Genomic DNA, 12,914 nt, shown 5'->3' with positions numbered 1-12,914 from the left:
GCAGAATCAAGACTTTAATAAACGCTTGTTGAATAAAAGTCAGCATCTAACACAGCGTGTAAGTGAGTGTCTACTGGTTAGACAGTGCAGAAGTGTCAAAGCTAAGTATGACACAGCCTCTGCTCAGATGGGGCCACACCGGACTTCCAGTGCACTGCGGTGTATCTCATCATGTGCCAAATTTCATCAGTGCAAGCACTCCCATTTTTATTAGGATTAAGTGCTAATTTTCATTGTGATTTTACACACACACACACACACACACACACACACACACACACAATGTGGCCCTGGCTGGTGTGGCTCAGGTGGGTGGAGCATCGTCCCATTAAGCAAATGTTGCCTGTTCGATTCCCCATCAGGGCACATGCCTAGGTTTTGGGTTTGGTCCCCTGTTAGGGCAAGTATGGCAAGCAACCAGTCAATGTTTCTCTCTTCCTCCCTTCCTCTCGCTCTCAAAAAAAATCAATAAGCATGCTCTCAGGTGAGGATAAAAATATATATAATATAAAATTTACTATTTTAACCATTTGAAATATTCTGTCAAGTGGCATGAAGGACATGCACACTGTTGTGCCACTGCCACAACCATTGGTCTCCAGAACCTTCTCGGGCTGTTTTAATGTGCAGTTTGTATGGATTACAGGGAGTTCAGTAAACAGAACTGGTATTTCATTTACTTATTTATAGGTAGCAGTGCATTCGTCTTTTAAAACTTTCCATATTTTCTGTCTTGTAATAGTCTCTCTTTCCTGTCTTGAACTAAGGACCAGGGAAGGGCACCTACTGTTTTTATTTATTTATTTTTTATTGATTTAGAGAAAGAGTAGAAGAGATGGGGGGGGAGGGAGGGAGACAGACAGACCACACCGAGCAACATCAATTTGTTCCACGTATGTATGCATTCATTGGCTGATTCTTGCATGTGCCTTGACTGAGGCTCGACCGGTTACTTTGGCATCAGGATGATGCTCTAATCAACTGAGCTACCCTTCCGAGGCAGGGCACCCCCTCTTTTAAAATGAAGTGATTGAAACCTCACTTGTCTAAGAACAGTATGACAAGCAAACGTTTCTCATTCTTCATTGATGAAGGGCCTCGAGTAACTCAGAGTCAGCGTGCTCACCATCAGTTACACGTCTAGAAAAGACCGACTGTGCACAGATTCTGACATAGTCATGAAAACTTAATCGCTTTTCCCATTAAATAAAACACTGCTTTTTTAGAAAACTTGTAAGTTCCACTGTCCTTAAAACCCTTGTAATACTGTCTGATTATTTCCACTAGGGTAGAATTGGCAAGAATTAATGTTTTAAAGCATATTTCATCAGTGTTATGAAACCATGCAGGCTAGGTAGGCCATGTTCATAGTTAGATTTCTATTCTTCACTTCTTCCACCTCAGGTACTGGCAACAAACCCATCCTTTAAAAAAGGCACAGTTCACACAATTATACTCTATCATAAAATATCTCTGGATTTTTAAATGAACAGTAGCTCAAAAGTGGGGGGGCACCCTGCTAATGGAACCACCCATGGAGCTAAATGTTTCAGAAGTCATGTGGATGGAAGAGCTATCAGTTTTAGATTTTCACCATGAAAAGTTGTGCTTATAACCCCTCCTTTCCCCTCCTCTATGCATCTGTTAATTTCTTCAGTTCCCTGAAAAATTGGTACTTAACAGGGGGGGAAAGTGCTGTTTTCACCTGAATCATAGCAACCAAGGCCAAATACAGGGTCCATGTCCAGAAAATTATCATATTTCTACCACATATAGAAAACTCAAAATGCTTCCAGAAGTCCCAAAGGAACCCCTCCACATGCACTTAATAGCAACCGGGCCCGAAAAAAAACAGAAACGAAGAAAAAAACTACTTTGAGTTATATAACCATGAAAGCTTCACTCTTACCTTCACATTTCCCAAAACAAAAGTCTCCTTGCACGTAATTTCCATTTTAAAAATACAGTGAGCACCCACAGTGGAGTACATTAAAGACTGTCTGCTCCCATTACATCTCAGCACTCCCAAACTCGGCCCTTGGAATCTCTTCTCAAACTTACCAGAAAAAAAGTATGTTTCAGGGAATTATAAATCCTGCCACCTGGGAAAGGGCACCCTGAACTCAAGCACTTACTCCTGGAGGGAAAAATCAGCAGGGGGCTTCCGAAGGTGCCCAGGAGGTGCTTCCCCCGCTTTCCTGTGTCAGAATCCCGTCAGGCGCTATTTCTAATTCGGGTACATAATCGTTCACCAGTCTGCTTTCCGACTTTGTCAAACCAGGATTTGGTTCTTCCTATTCCATTTCCTGGGGGTGTTTTTTCCCCTGGTCTAATAAAAAAGTTCTGTTTTGGTATCAAAATCATCGAGCTTTATGGTAACCCAAATTATGAAACTACGTGGCTTCTTTTCTCTTAGAGTCATAATGATACTTACGTTTTCTCCTTATTACTCTGACACTGAATTTTTCTTCCCTCCAACTCCTTGGCAATCTACTTTTTGTGGGCTGTGTACACACATAGCTAGTGGAATAATGGAGAAGGAACGAGTTTGGGGGCAGGTAATAGGGCATTCAATTCTTTTTTCTTTAAAATGCTTCTAACATCTACCCTGTGCCCACCACGCCAACCCCTCAGGCCCCTGCCGTTGCCTCAATCGCCAACGGGACAGCCCCTCAGCTGTCTCACTTGTCTGCCACTTGTCTCTCTCACCAGACTGACCTTTCTACCTATTTATGTCATTCTTTAGTTTTTAAAAAAAGGGCTATATTAAAAATGCCCCAAACTTCTTTTTTGCATTCACAGCTCCCTATAATTTAGCTTTCCCCAACAACCCCTCTGAGCATTAAACCCTTGTGAGCAGGCTTTGTTTGCCCTCTGTCCACACACCCAGCCTGTACTATGCCTTACTCCCGTAATTCTTCTGTTCCTCACAAAATACCACCCATGTGCAAAGGTCAACGGAAATCTCACCTCCTACAAGAAGCTTTCCCTGACTATTCTAGCCCACAGAGAACTCTTCCTTTTTTAATCTTTAGGAACAGTTTTTACCTGCATCACATGGCCAGACACAGAATCAGGGAACGACAACAAAAAAAGGCTGGATGCACTCGTGTGAGTCATCCGCCCCCTGCCCCCCAGATGGGAACAGTGGGCGCATTTGGTTTGTTTCCTATTCATTTGGTTTGTTGAGCCACATTAAGATGACAGTAGGTACCAAACAATTTGCAAATTGCTTATTATTTTTCCCTCTGTCAATACTGAATATTAAGCAGCTATTTTTCTTTCAGTTCATGGCCATCTAAACACACTGATAACAGAACTCCAAAAGAGGAAAACCACCCAATAAAAATGAGCAAGAGAGTTAGCAGGCATGCAAAGAAGGCATGTGGATGGCGAGTAAGTACATGAAAAGATGTTCGGTACCATTTAGGCATTGGAGAAATGCCACCGTATACTGTAATGAGATAGCACTGTACAGCTCTTATACAGTGTCTAAAATTAAAAAGATGAGCTCTCTCAAGGGTGGGCAAGGATGGAATAGAGCCAGAACTCTCACTCACTGCAGGTGGAAATGGTACATTTTGGAAAACAGTCTGATAGTTTCTTAGAAATTAAACCTACACCTATCATAAGACCTGGCTACTCCACTTGTGGGTGTGTACTGAAGAAAAAACAAAGCATAGGTCCACACAGAGATTTGTATGTGAAGTTTACAAAGCTTTGGGTGTCACAGTCAAAACTGGAAGCAGCCCAGTGTCCACCGACAGGGGAGGAAGAGACGGACAGACTGCCGTGTATCAGGTAGTGGAACTCTGCTCAGCACTAGAAACAAACTACTGTTACGTGCAACAACAACGAGGAATCCCAAACATGTTATGTGCAATGAAAGAAGCCAGTCAAAAGGCTACACAAAGTATAGTTGCATTTATACGGCCATCTAGGAAAAAGAACCAGAACGATGGGGTGGGGAACATATAAATGGCGACCAGGGTGCAGAGAGAGGGGAGGGGCTGACTGTGGATGACAGCGCCCCACGAGGGAACTTTGGGGGTGATAGAACTGTTTGAGATTTTAAATAGGTGATGACCATTTCACTCCATATTTGGCAAAACTCATAGAGCTGTACACCTAAAAGACTGAATCTTAAAGTTTGTAAATTAAAAATAAATAAATGGCCTCATAATAAAGACTAAGAATACATCACCATTTAGCTTGGCATGCGCCATTACAAACTATGATGCTGAGATTAGAAAAAGCAAGAACAGCATCTGTTGATTATTTTGTGATAATCCTAAAAATATGCTGATAGAGGCCACAACCATCTTTTTTGCAAGAACTCTTCAGTTATTTAAAAATGATTTTGTTAATCTTACAAAACCACCTACACTTACCTAGTCATCCCAGATACATCTCCACCCCCAAGTCCCTCTGCGAACCAATTCATTCACCATTCATTCATCATTCATCCCTCCACTCATTCAGGATTTACTGAACATCAACGATGTACCTGGCAAATGTAAATGGGTAAAGAGGACACATAAGGTTCCTATTCTGAGGAAGTTCAAATTCTAATTAGGGGAGATGAAGTAAATGAATGTAATTTCTAATAGGCATGTGCTATGAAGACCACAAAAGAGGGTGATGTATAAGAAGGCGGGGGCGGGGGGTTAACCATGTTAAAGAGAATGATCAAGGACGATTTCTTTGAGAGAGTGACATTGGAATTGATCATAAGGGACAAGAAGGGGCAGCCACCCAAAATCTGGAAGCAAAGACGTCTTGGCAGAGGGAACAATAAGTGCAGAGGCCCCCAAGAAGGAAGCGGGGGCTTGGTTCATCGGAGCCACAGAAAGGTCAGTGTGGAGGGAGAGGCCGCAGGAATGGCAGGCAATCGGGGGGGCCCAATGGGTCAGTGCTTTACAGACCCCCAGTCGTTCTGCTTCAGGTGCCAGGAGCAAGAAGCAGCCAGAGGGCTTTGTATCCGCCACATAATCTGATTCCTGTTTTTGAAGGATCCATGTGGCTGCCTGTTTTTTCATTGGACAGTTTTCTTCTCCAGTTAAAGTTTATCTGAGCTACGTGGCCTTGGGAAAACCAGGCATGTACTTTCTGATCTTCAGCTTCCGTACCCGTATGCCGGCACGGTGGCCGCCACCAGCTGCCTACACTTACTGGTTCAATCTGGCGATACATACGTGACGCCAAGGCTGACTGAAGTCTTGTTTCTATCTCGCCTTCCCAGGACACTGCCCCATCGATGACCTTCACTCCCTCTCACATGTTCAATGTCATTTTCAGAAGTCCATTGCCTTGTCCAACAGACAAGTATGTCCCCTGTCCAACAGAACTCTCTGCAGGTCCTGCGGTTTCTCTGTGCTCCCACAGCTTCCCTCCACCCCCTTCTCTTCACCACCAAATGTGTGCCTCCCAAGGGCAAACACTGTGCCCACAGTCTCCCAAGTCTCGCTGCTTTCCTGGGACAACTGGCAAAACTGGAATGATGTCTATGAAGTAGAAGTTCATTGCTTGACTTTGATGGTTTTTATTGTGGTTGTGTGGGAGAATGTCCTTATTTATAGCTGTTTTTAATGAACTTCCAGTTTTTTTGCATGTCATTATTTGAAAATAAAATTGTTATACAAAAACCCACTCCTACAAAGGCTTCTTCTGTACTCTGTCACACCTGTCCCCTTTTCCCATTACCCCTTTAGGGCAAAGGGTATAAGGTTTTCCTAGGGTAAACAAGGTAAAAGGTAAAGGTTTTCCTTTTCCCATTACCCCTTCAGGGCAAAGGGTAAAGGTTTTCCTAGGGTAAACAAGGTAAAGAGTAGAGGTTTTCCTTTTCCCATTAGCCCTTTGGGGTAAAGGGTAAAGGTTTTCCTAGGGTAAATAGGGTAAAGGGTAAAGGTTTTCCCCTTTTCCCATTACCCCCAACATCCAGAGAAGCAGGTTCCCCTCCATCCTTCTGAGCTGTGGCCATAACTTCTCAACGAGTCTCTCTCTGCTCTGATCCACCCCATCACCACCACCGCCCAGTTACGGTTTTTCCAGTGCACTTGGCTCAGGCCACTTCCCATTCCAACATTTCAATAGCTCTTCATTATCTACCAAATTAAGTACAAATTTCTTAGTGTGACTTTCAAGTTCCAGTCCCTTTCAGTTCCAACTCGCCTCTTTCAGGCTTTCTTGCTCCCACTGGTCCTCATCGCGGCCAGCCTCCCCACGGGCTGGACCACATTCAGTGTTTTCTGCCTAACTCCAGGGTCCTGCTCACTGAACTCCCTCCACCCACAAGAGTCCACCCCTCGCAAATTTTTCAAGACTAAGTATGAACACCACTCTGACCAACACCACCGCCCCATTTGCCAATGTATGCCTAGATAATCTCTGCCTGTCAGAATACCCAAACGGGATTTTGCCCATTATAAACATTTCATTCCGATTTAGGTGGCAAGTTTCTGTATATTGGTCGAAACAACTTCTAATACACAGGGCAGGGCCAAAGGAGGCTGACAGGTGCGAGTGGGAAAACACAGGTTACTCTGGTATTGTTTCCCACTCAACCAACTCTGACCTTCCTTTTGCCCCAGCCTGAAGAAGGTGAGGCTGCATACTAGTGAAGTGCTCATCATTAATAAAATGACCTTAGAACACAGTGATGAATTCAGATCCTCAGTTTTTACCTCACACCCTCTCCATAGGATACTCACTTTTTAAGTATTCAAACTACCTTTTGTTTGTTATCTTTACTTCCTGAGACTGGAGCTGTCTTGTTATGGCATAAAATACAAGCAACTTCTACCTCTTATCTACACAGAGATTCTGGCCTTGGTCATATCACTACCATAAATACAGCGCTTTATAGAACATCAATTAAGTAATATGCACGTGTATGTAATTACATTTTATTGGGTTGGCCAACAAGTCCGTTAACGTTTTTTTTCCGTAAAATAAAAGCCACATTTTTCATTTTCACCAATAACTTTATTGATTTGGATATTTTGAGTGTGTTGGCTACCTCCTACTAGTGGCTCCTGGTGGGTCGGGGTCAGGGCTGCTGCTGAATGTCATCCAGTGCACGAGACAGCCCCACAGCAAAGAAATATCTGGCCAAAATGGCAATAGTACCAAGAAACTTCACAAATCACTTGTGACACATTCGATCGTACGCTGCACAAATCTTTTGTGTGTGTGTTTCAGGTGCATTTTTACCTTTCTTTGTTTAAAAGATTTTATTTATTTATCTTTAGAGGGGAAGGAAAGGAGAGAGGGAAAAAAATATCAATGTATGGTTGCCTCTCATGTGTCCCCTGCTGGGAACTGGCCTGCAACCCAGGCATGTGCCCTGACTGGGAATTGAACCGCAATCGTATGGTTCACAGGCCCGCGCTCAATCCACCGAGGTGCGCCAGCCAGGGCTTTACCTTTCTTGAAATAATAAAGTATAATGCGTGAAAATGTTGCATATTTTCTTTTATCTTCAATATTAAAGCGGCTGTACAAAAATTCACCAGTTCTAAGTTTTTTAAATGCACGCTGATATGACAGCTGTCACAATACAATCTAACAAAATTGTTTGGAATTATGTTGAAGACAACTAAGCACTACCTGAGCCACTGCATAGAAAAAAAATGTAATAGAATTTTTGGTCAACTCAATAGCTTTATTGTTATCTTACTCTAAGGAACAAAATAAAACTCATAAAATTGAAAACAAAGCCTGTACTTGTCGAGTTTAAAAGTATAAATTCTAAAGTTTAAGATGAACCACATTATCCACTTAACACACTTATACTTCCTGGACTTCACTAATAAATTTTGGAAAGCGATCCAAAAAAGCATACAATTTAGTGGCTATATTTAAACATTATCAAGAAGCCAGTATTTTCCTCTTGATTTGAATTTAGTAATTAAGCTCTGCTTAGTAGCAGAGCTTAAATTTTATTAGTAAATGAGTGATATGAACCTAAAGCAACAGTTGAAAGCCTGGGAAAAAAAAGTATTTTTTCAGGGAAAAAAGTTAATGACATTAAAGCATTAGGGGAAGTGAACTGTTACTCCTAAATTATGGTGATCAATAGAACATCTGCTACCAGGGGTGTCCAGCCTTTTGGCATCTCTGGGCCACACTGGAAGAAGAAGAGTTGTCTTTGGCCACAGATGAAATTCAAAAACACTAACAAAAACTGATGAGCAAAAAAAAGGTTTTAAGTGAATTTACAATTTTGTGTTGGGCCACATTCATAGGCATTCAGGGCCGCACATGGGCCATGGGTTGGACACCCTGGTCAGACATGACAAGATGGAAAAGGTCAAACGCTTTCAGAATTGCGGTTTTTCAAAAGGCATTAAATTAATAAGCAATAACTCTCCAGGTCCTAGTTTAGCATCGAACTGGTATGGAAATGGCCTTACATTGAACACTGCTTGCTGCATTGATTGAACAGAAACGTTGACTTTAAGATTTTATTTATTTACTTTTAGAGGGGAAGGGAAGGAGAGACGGAGAGAAATATCAATGTACGGTTGCCTCCTGTGAGTCCCCTGCTGGAAACAGGCCTGCAAACAAGGCATGTGCCCTGACTGGGGATCGAACCGTGATCGTGTGGTTCGCAGCCCTGGCTCAATCCACTGAGCTACACCAGCCAGGGCCAGAAATGTTGACTTTAATCAACTTTGAGATGTGAAGTGAACAGTTCAAAAGGTACTAATACTTTAGATGATAAAAGATGGACATACTAACATATACATCGAGGGCACTTGTGATGTTCAAAGCTAATGTAGAAAAGCTCACTATAATAGTAATTTGTGGATTAAAAATGACTACGTTTTTTCTAAAATAAAATTACCACCAAAAATTCCATAGATGAATAAAAGTGACTGAATTATGAGAAGCAACACTCATTTGAAAAGTCATTCCCTAAAATATTTAGAATTCTAACCTGAAGGAATCAAAATCAAAATATTGTAAGACAAATAAAAAGAAAAAGAGAGCTCCATGTTTTCATTTCCAAATGACCGAGAAATCCTATAATGGATTTATTTAGTAAGTATTGGAAGTATTTAGGGGGAGCAATCAATACCCCCCTACCCCGTCCCCAACTCCATCATTCTTTCATCCTTTGCATTACAAAGAGATGTTTACATCTCAAGGATTTACTCAGAAAGTTTACCAGAGACAAGGCGTACTCTGTAACTAATGCCCTGAGTTCCAAAGGTTTTGGTTTATTATAGAAAATGAGTTTCAAAAAACTCTAGGGACAATTGAAAAAAAACTACAGATGACTTACTAAACGGTTTCATTCCATCACAAAAATAACGCAGCATATGTTAAGACAGATACCCTCACGGCTTATCTAGAAGCCAGTCAGGAACTGCCCTTTGAAACAGTGAACTCCACATTCAAAAGCTCGAGTGGGCTCAGCGCTGTGCTGCGATGCTGTACGTGCCTGCCAGACACAGCAGCACAGATGCCCAAGGTCATGTCCACAGAGAAAACCCTGTTTCCAGACGGGAGGAGGTGAATTCAGAGATCAAGAAATTCACAGTAAGTGTCAAATTTTGCAAAAGGAAAGAGCTGATTTTAAAACACTCTGTTTTTCAAAGGAAAATGATAGGTCACGCCTACTCGCTTTTACTTTTAAATGGTAAGTGATTTTTCTATCCCGACCACCCTGGAAACCACAGAGCTAGACTTGTGATTAAAATATACTTGAAACCACATTAGCAAATATGTGAAACCACATTAGCAAATATGTGAAGGGATTCCAATCCTTAGAAGCATCTTGTTCTCTTTAAAATAAAGAGAGGCAAGAAGCTGTGACTCACTCAGGGTTACAGTTTGGTTTGTGTCCAAGCTGACGGGGAATGCCAATCCCCATGACACAGCGAGGTCCAGTGTCCAACCTGAGACCTTTACATCCAGCTTCTGTCATAATTCACTTTACAGTGCGGCGCTCGGACAGTCCACGCATGGGAAATGATTAACAGATGACTCTCACCGCCACCCTCCCAGAATGCCTGAGCCTGAACCGGCGGCGCCACACACTACCCAGCCATTACTCACTTTTATCAGCTTGGAAATTTAATCTAGATGAGAATCGTTTTCATTTGAATCGGGCACTCCTTCCTTGGCCCAACGGTCAGTAAGGCTAACGCAAATAAAGTAATATCTTTCTTCTCCGCTGACTACCAGCGGGTGTACAGCCTAGCACAGCACAGCAATTCTCGGTTTGGGGGAAGAGCTATGGTTTAGATGAACTGTATCTACAGATATGAATTTATGTTGACTAGTATAATACCAGCAGCTACGTCGACAAAGTGAATGCCCTCTGACTGTTAACATACATAAAGAGAATTCTGGAATATGCAAGCAGAGACACCAGATGACACCTCAGTGGCCACAGATACAGGGTAAGCTCAAGGTCACTGATTCACATTATTATGTTGAAGGCTGGACCACCAGGAGGTGCTGCATGAGTGAACAGACTTCAAAAGTAAAAATGTATAAACAGAAATGTAGTAGCAAATATATGGTGCCTAATCATAGTTTTCTAATTTTTAAAGATATTTTATTTTATTTTATTTATTTATTTGTAGAGAGAGGGGAAGGGAGGGAGAAAGAGAGGGAGAGAAACATCAATGTATGGTTGCTTCCCTGACTGGGAATCGAACTGGCAACCCTTTGTTCGCAGGCTGGTGCTCGATCTACTGAGTCACACCAGGGCCTAATCACAGTTTTTTTTTTAAATCAAAGTAGAATTTAATCACAAGAATTATCAAGAAGTATTTCTTTTAAATATGTACATACTACTTCTTTAAAATTATTTTATCTTGCCCTGTCTGGTGTGGCTCAGTGGATTGAGTGTCATCCTGAAAGCCATAAGGTCACCAGTTCAAATCCTGTCAGGGCATACACCTGGGTTGTGGGCCAGGTCCCTGGCTGGGGGCATCAGAGAGGTGCCTGATCAATGTTTCTCTCCCTTTCTCCCTCTCTTCCCCTCTTCCTAAAAATAAATACAATCTTTAAAATTATCTTTTCAAATTTCATATAAGGAAAAGAAAATTAAAGGAACGGAAACTAAAGATTGTGAAAACACTTAAGATTGCATTAACATTCATGACTAACATATATATAATTTATAGTACATGCCAGGTGATATTCAAAGTGCTTCTCATAAGTGAGCCCAACTGTCTTCACTGCCTTCGCGGTGGGCACTGTTTGGCCCCCTCTCACACTGCACCAGGAGGACCGCAGCCCGGAGAGGTCACGGGATGTGCAGGGTCAAACGGTGCAGCTGAGATGCCCCCCCAGGGCAGCTCTGCTCTCAGCTACCAGGCAACTCACCCACCCACCAACTCACTGAAGACAACACCTCTCACCCAGATATCGATGTCACATACAGATTTCCTTCTGAGTATGAAACAGAGCATGAACAGGAAAATGCATGCTCAGTTTGGTTCTGATGACAGCCACCTCCTGACTGGCATTAAAGTTTAGAATCTGAGACAGAGGCAGCGCTAAAATATGATGGAGGAGCTCACGCTGTTGAGAACTGGAAGAACATCCCTTCTACAAAATGTTTGCTTCCGTGTAAGCAAGAGGAGTCAGGCTGGAGTCAACGAGGAGGAACGGAATGTACAAATTAAAGTTTTTGCTTTTGGTTTGGAAAAAAAATAGAAGGAGGAAGATATAGGAATACACATAAACCCTAGAGCAGGGGTGTCAAACTCATTTTCAGTGGGGGCTACATCAGCCTTGCAGTTGCCTTCGAAGGGCCAGTGCAGACCTCCTTGCTCCTCGTTGAGGAGTAGCTACATTTACACAGTCCTAAAATTACATTTGGCCCTTTGAAGGCAACCTCGGGGCTGATGTGGCCCCTGACGAAAATGGGTTTGACACCCCTGCCATAGAGCCTGGACAAATTATCCACAAAATAAAGTTTTAAGGAAAATACCCATATATTCTTAAATGCCAAAGGAATAAACTATATCTAAGAAATCTATCCTTTATATGCCCAATAAAGTAAACATGTATTACAACCATGTAATAAAAATAGTACTGGAGCAAAGTCCAGCGCAAGTATTCATTATATAACTCAGAACCACCTTCTGGTCTTATCTACAACCTCTTCCTTGTTTTTCTAAATATATACAGTATGCTATCTGCACCAGGGAAAGCCAAGAGATATTTTACAGTAGGTTACCTATGTCTCCTTGCAGATCTCAAAGGTTATAAATATACCAATTCAGAACTGCAGTGACATAACTCACTTCCAACATGAGTAAGAAATCAAGATTGTCCACTGGGTAACTGTAGCTCTGCTCAGGCTTAAAAAGCCCTCAGTGGTTAAGGAAGTGACTTATTTGTATTAAAAACCACAACTCACACCCAATTAACTGAACGAGAAAAGGACAAAGACAGTGGGAAGCTAGTGGGTAACAGATTTGGGTTCAATTTCATTTTTCACAGCCAGTGAAGAGATTAATAAAGAAAACTTTTTTAAAAAGGGGGGAATGACTTAAACCACAAAGACACTAATTTAAAGCAATTTTCGTGAACCGGGTATACAGCTACAGAAAAATGATTGTGGCATTATTCTGCTAAAGCAAACAGCGTAGCAGGCCGTAGAGAACAAACATTTTCCAAACACTTAGGGCTGACAAGCGGGGCTGGGGCAAACACCTATATAGACTCCTTCAAAATCAACGCAAATGTTTTTCTAAGAGATTTTAAGGACTTTTCGGTTCTCTGTTTTTAAAAAAAAGTAGCAACATTATATACCAGTAAGCCACGGGGGCGGGGGGGGGGGACACTAAGTGACCACCCGGAAAATATACATAAAACAGTAACCTGACATGGGTTGAATTTGTCAGCTGTCAATTTCATGCCAACCTTCCCAATTTTATAAAGCC

General features: G+C 42.0%; 1 protein-coding gene across 2 annotated transcripts in view; it reads right to left on the bottom strand.

The window, feature by feature from the left end:
- The window catches only part of NR3C2 (nuclear receptor subfamily 3 group C member 2), a 294,312-nt gene that overhangs the window by 273,590 nt on the left and 7,808 nt on the right, over window positions 1-12,914 (bottom strand). The window lies entirely within an intron of this gene.

This window comes from Sturnira hondurensis, unplaced genomic scaffold (assembly GCF_014824575.4).
Source record: "Sturnira hondurensis isolate 20B ecotype Veracruz unplaced genomic scaffold, ASM1482457v3 Scaffold0010128, whole genome shotgun sequence".
In the NCBI taxonomy this organism is placed as follows: domain Eukaryota; kingdom Metazoa; phylum Chordata; class Mammalia; order Chiroptera; family Phyllostomidae; genus Sturnira; species Sturnira hondurensis.
Note: the sequence above shows the minus strand (reverse complement) of the source record. Positions and strands in the feature narration are given on the sequence as shown.